The following is a 6,044-nucleotide window of genomic DNA, read 5'->3' on the forward strand; positions in this document are numbered from 1 at the left end:
ACCTGGAAGAAATGGATAAATTCCTAGAATCATACAACTTTCCAAAACTGAATCAAGAAGAAATAGGGAATCTGAATAGACCAATCACAGGTAAAGAGATTGAAACAGTAATCAGAAACCTCCCAAAAAACAAAAGTCCAGGACCAGATGGCTACTCTGATGAATTCTACTAACATTCAAAGATTTAATACCTATCCTTCTCAAATTCTTCCAAAAAATTCAAGAGGATGAGATGCTTCCTAACTCATTCTATGAGGCCAACATTACCCTAATACCAGAACCAGACAAGAACAACCCAAAGAAAGGAAAATTACAGCAAATATCACTGATGGACAGAGATGCAAGATTTGTAGGTAAGACCTGAAAACATAAAACGTCTAGAAGAAAACATAGGTAGTACACTCTTTGACATTGGTCTTAATAGTATCTTTTTGTCTCCTGAGGCAAGGGAAACAAAAGAAGAAATAAAGAAATAGGACTACATCAATCTAAGAAGCTTCTGCACAGCAAAGGAAACTATCAATTAAACAAAAAGACAACCTACCACTGGGAGAAAATATTTGCAAATCATATACCTGATAAGGGGTTAATATACAAAATATATGAAGAACTCATAGAACTCAACAACAAGAAAATGAACAACCTGATCAAAAAATGGGCAGAGGATACAAACGGACATTTTTCCAACAAACACATGAAAAGATGTTCAACATCACTAATTATTAGGGAAATGCAAATCAAAACTGCCTTGAGATATCAACTCACATTCATCAAAATGGCTATGATTAAAAAGATGAGAAATAACAAGTGTTGGAGAGGATGTGGAGAAAAGAAAACCCTCATACACTGCTGGTGGGAATCCAAACTGGTGCAGCCACTATGGGAAATGGTATGGAGATGCCTCAAAAAATTAGAAACAGATACCACCTGATCCAGCTATTCCATTTCTGGATGTTTAGCCAAAAATCATAAAAACACTAATTCAAAAGGATATACGCACCCTGATGTTCATTGCAGCATTTTCACAATAGCCAAGACTTGGAAGCAACCTAAGTGCCCATCAACAGATGAATGGATAAAGATGTAATATATATTTACAATGGAAGACTACTCAGCCTTAAAAAAAGATAAAATTGTGCCATTTGCGAAGACATTGATGAAAGCTTAAGGGTATTATGCTTAGGAAATGTCAGACAGAGAAAGACAACTACTGTATGATTTCACTGATATGTGGAAGATAAAGAAACAAACACATAGATATGAAGAACAGATTGGTGGTTATTAGAGGGGAAGTGGGTGAGAGGAGGGCAAAAGGGGTAAAGGGGCACATAGGTACAATGATGGATGGCAACTAGACTTTTGGTGGTGAACACGATGCAGCCTATACAGAAGTCAAAATATGATGTACACTTGAATTGTATATAATACTATAAACCACTGTGACCTCAATAAAATAAATTTTAAATAAAGAAAACAGCTTTGAACATATATTAGAAAAGAAAAAGACTGAAAATTAAAAGATTAGAAGTTAGTGAAAGAAAAACACACAGAGAGATGATGAACACCTCCAAAAGTTGGTTCTTAGATAGCTAAAATTGACACAACTCTGGCAAGACTAGTCATTTAAAAAAGTAGAAGGAACATTCAAATAACCAATATCTGGAATGTAAAAGGGAACATCACTATAGATCCTACAGAAATTAGAATGGTCATTAGAATATTATGAACAACTTTATGCCAATAAATTTGAACATTTTTATGAAATGGGAAAACTTCTCCAAGAAATACCATATGCCAAAACTGCCTCAAGAAGAAAAATAAAACATGAATAATCATATTATTAAATTGAACCTGCAATTAATCTTTTATTAATTCCCTACATCTCAATAAAAGTACTTTGTGGGTGTTGCAGATAATTCAATCAACCACTGTCTGTGAGTTTGCAACTATGTGACTAAGACTATGCTGGACACTAAAGGTTGGGGAGAAAGATTTAAGAGCTATGATAGTTCCTAATTATCAGGAGTTTATAATCTAGTCATTGAAACACATATGAGGGGCACATGGAAGAATTATAATTTAGATAATGACATTTGAGAGGAGAATAAGTGTCTATATAAACACAGAATCCTTCACTGTGAACCGTCCCCCAGACTGTACACTTCTGTCCCTTTCTCCCCCTTAATTATAGTGTCCTTTTGGTTATTTTTAAATGTGGTCTGGAGAATGGCTTGTTTTCCTGGAGGAGGACTGTTTAAGAAATAATTTGCTGTGTGAAGTGTGTGTTCTGGTTAACCTGTGACCAAAGGAACTGAAAGTCTCGAAGCCGCCCCAGATGGTTTGTACTTGGCCAGTGATGCTCCTGGCTGCACGGAGGGGAATTTATTAGTTGATGTATTTATCTCAGTGGATTACTTCATTAAGTTTGCAGATGTTCTGTCAATGGAAGGCCTTTTTTTTAATTGTACTGCTTTTATTGGAATTTTCCAATGTACAATCCAGAATAAGAGAGTTAACACATTTCAACACAGAACAAAGTAGCATGTATTTAAATCTCATGGGAGGAAAAGCCTTTAACATGTACTCAGAGAGTTATGATTGAACATGTTGAATTTTAGAAAAATAGAGAATGTACACAAATTCCAACCGAAAATTCAGCGTGTTGCTTTCCATTTGGTCAGCATGGGATTTGTGTGCATCAGCTAATCATGTTGAAACAAATGCACGTGTATTCTCAGTTAGCTGCCCTCTCAGCAAAGAATCCAGTCTTCTAATACTGCTACCAGTCTTTTAAGAAAAAGACTTGATGGTCGTTTTCCATCGAGCAAAGTATACTCAAATAACGTGTTTCAAGGGAAAGATAAAACAATTCCAGATACGATTCGATTATAACAACAGACATCTCTGGTGTTCTGGTGACTCAGAATATTTCTAATTTTAGTAGACAGTATAACTCTGTGCGGGTAAATCTCTGTGAATAAAGGCATAGGGACAGATTTTAAGTCAAAAAATAATAGTGCTCTGTTTCCACTTTAACTCAAAAGGACAGAACTAAAAATAAAATAGAAGGCAAAGAAAGGGTTCACTTTTAAATGTATAGGATGTTGTGCATCTTTCTATGTATACAAACAAGGCCTTAAAGACGTTGGGTCCACATTTGCATTCACATTACTAGATTATACTAAGTTCAGGAAACCATCCCTTAACAGCAGGTTATACTGTACTGAAGAATGATATTTTAAAAGTTTTGAGGCTCGGGGCCGGCATTTCTATTTCCTCTCTTCTATCCAGAACAGACATTGAATTGGTCCTGAATAAAAAGTTGAGGGGCCGGCCCCCGTGGCGCAGCAGTTAAGTTCACATGTTCCACTTCGGCGGCCCGGGGTTTGCCAGTTCGAATCCCATGTGCAGACCTGTGCACCGCTTGGCAAGCCATGCTGTGGCAAGTGTCCCACATATAAAGTAGAGGAAGATGGGCACGGATGTTAGCTCAGGGCCAGTCTTCCTCAGCAAAAGCAGGAGGATTGGGAGCAGATGTTAGCTCAGGGCTAATCTTCCTCAAAAAAAAAAAGTTTTGAGGGTCAACATTTAGAGTGTAAGAACTGAAAGCTTTTGCAAGGTAAATTATTTTCTTGGATAACTTTCATTCTCATTAATAGCAAATGTTGTTTATCTTGAAAGTAAGCAGATTTGAAATTCTTTAAAACTATCGTTCATGTTTTAGATCTCTAGCACAGTTTTAATATCCACTTTTGTTAATGAGATTATTGATAATGTGTTTTCATTCTAATAAATTGGTTTCAGATGCTTGGACAAGAAAGAATTTCATTAAAATTGCTGCTCTTAATAGCATAGCTCCTACCTTTAAGATTAATGAAACAATGGTAAATTCAACCTAGGTCTCCTTACCTTTTATTATGAAAATTAAAACCCTCATGGAGCTTTGCTTAGTTTAGTAAATAAAGCTGTGTCACAGAGCTTCTGAAGGTCACGTAGCCTAGTGGAGTTACATCATATATGCATTTAATTTATGTCCTGATTTTTAGATTCTAACCTCTCTACAGATGCAAATGCATAAGAAGGGTAGGCTAGCTGTTGGTTGGAGCCAGAACAGAAATGCCATCTTGAAAGGATAGGAAACAGGAGACCAACTCTGTAAGTTCCAAAGAACAGGGTATGTGTGTTTCTGACCAAGTTAAGACATATAAAGTATGACAAAACTTCATTGAACATCTCCTTTGAACTGGGGTGCTGGGTGCTTTCATACTTATCTCAATCCTCAGAACAGCAAACTAATTTAGTAACACATATTAGGGATATAGATTTAGTAAGCATTAATACTTTAGAATAATTCATTCCCCATTCACCTTAGAACTTTGTTATCTTGAAAGCGTAGTGATTTGAATGCCCAATATCTGCTTACCAACTTCCCTTTTGTCCTTTCCTCTTGTCTAGCCCTGTGGTCTCCACACTTTGGTGGGCCGACGAATTAAGGTATAGTTTTATATTCAAAAGAAAATAAATAAACAAACCAAAAAATGTAAGTGTATTTTCCATAGAAATATATTCTCATAGGAAACACCTTTAAGAGATCCTTCAGCTCACTGTTCACAGGTTTAAAAAAAAAACTTATTCGACGATAAAAATCCCATTGACATTCCAAATTATGTATTTTTGTTTTTACTACTTCAGGTAATATATTTCATACTTAGCTTTTATTGTCTTATAAATATATGATGTTATAATCAGAACTTTGCAATTTAAAGTTAAAATTTGCAGCTCAAGGTCACTTTTGAAGGAATTGAACACTAATGGTAGTGGTTAATTATAACTTACTTAAGAATATTAATGAAAACCAAGAAGCTTCCTGCACAAGATACTAACTTTAATTTTAAAGTAAATCTTAATATAATTACTAAAAATAAACCTAAAGGTAATTGCTAATTTATTAAATCCCGAATACTGTGGCGTTTTACATATCATATATACAAGGGCCACCAAAAGAATCAGAGGGGGGATTTTATGAAGAGATTTACTTATAAATGAAATTTGAAAGTTCCAAAGCAAAATTTCAAAAACAGCCGACCAAACAAATGTCCAAATACCGTACTGGTAAGGCAAAAACATTCTGAAAAGCTGGTAGGCATATAGCAATGCCTAAGACTTCAACATTACAGTTACAGAGTATGTTTCTTAGTTACCAGTACTGATCTTACTGGACATTAGAATAGTAAATAAAATTGTAAGAAATTATTCTAATATACAGTACCACTTCTTTTTAAATTGGCATTCACCCCAGTGTATGCTTCCTTGTCCAAAGCTTAGTTTCCAGATGTAGAAACAATATGAGAAGCAAAAATTAAGCAGGAAACTCTCTGCATCTCTTCTTTTCCTCAAGTAAAATGAGCTTAGAGTCTTAGTACTCAAAAATGCAGTCCACAGACCAACAGCATCGGCATCACCTGAGAGCTTGTTAAAAATGCAGACTCTCAGATCTACTCAGTCAGAATGGGCATTTTACCCAGACCTACTCAATCAGAATGGGCGTTTTCAGATCCCCAAGTGCTTAACATTTGAGAAGACAGCCTTAAAGTGGGTCCTCTCAGATGGTTTTATGCCCCAAACACAGAAGGTCCTGCCACGCTCCATAGTGTCTGCTGCGTTCCAAGGTTGGTGAGCATGTAAATCACAAAATGCACCCACATCTTGGCTCATGAGGTCTGTATCTAAGAAGATTAGGTCCCCGTCTCTTCAGCCACTGACAAAGAATAAATACAAAGGAGACCAGAATTTCCCAAATCTCTTCTGCCTTCAGCTGACATTCTTTAACAGGGATTACTCCAGGAGGATTGGTTAATAAATTTTGGTTTTGAATTATGTTTTGCATCCATTTCTCCCAACTGACTGTAGCGATGTCTTTTAATTATAAGGTAAACTATTGAATTGAAAGTAAAACTTAAGAATATGAAAATGCTCTGTATGATCCGTACATCTATCATAAAACTCTGACTTGTAAAAAATATATATAGCAATTAGGAACAGCT

General features: G+C 35.7%; 1 protein-coding gene across 2 annotated transcripts in view; it reads left to right on the forward strand.

The window, feature by feature from the left end:
- METTL25 (methyltransferase like 25) overlaps positions 1–6,044 on the forward strand; it is a 120,901-nt gene that overhangs the window by 105,332 nt on the left and 9,525 nt on the right. The window contains exon 13 of one of the 2 annotated variants that reach the window (XM_070600476.1): positions 4,456–4,544. The exons of the other annotated variant lie outside the window; for it this stretch is intronic. The gene's annotated coding sequence lies outside the window, so the exon portion shown is untranslated. Of the gene's footprint in view, positions 1–4,455; positions 4,545–6,044 lie in introns of those variants that run through there. 2 annotated transcript variants of the gene reach the window in all.

Source organism: Equus przewalskii, chromosome 29 (assembly GCF_037783145.1).
Source record: "Equus przewalskii isolate Varuska chromosome 29, EquPr2, whole genome shotgun sequence".
NCBI classification, from domain to species: domain Eukaryota; kingdom Metazoa; phylum Chordata; class Mammalia; order Perissodactyla; family Equidae; genus Equus; species Equus przewalskii.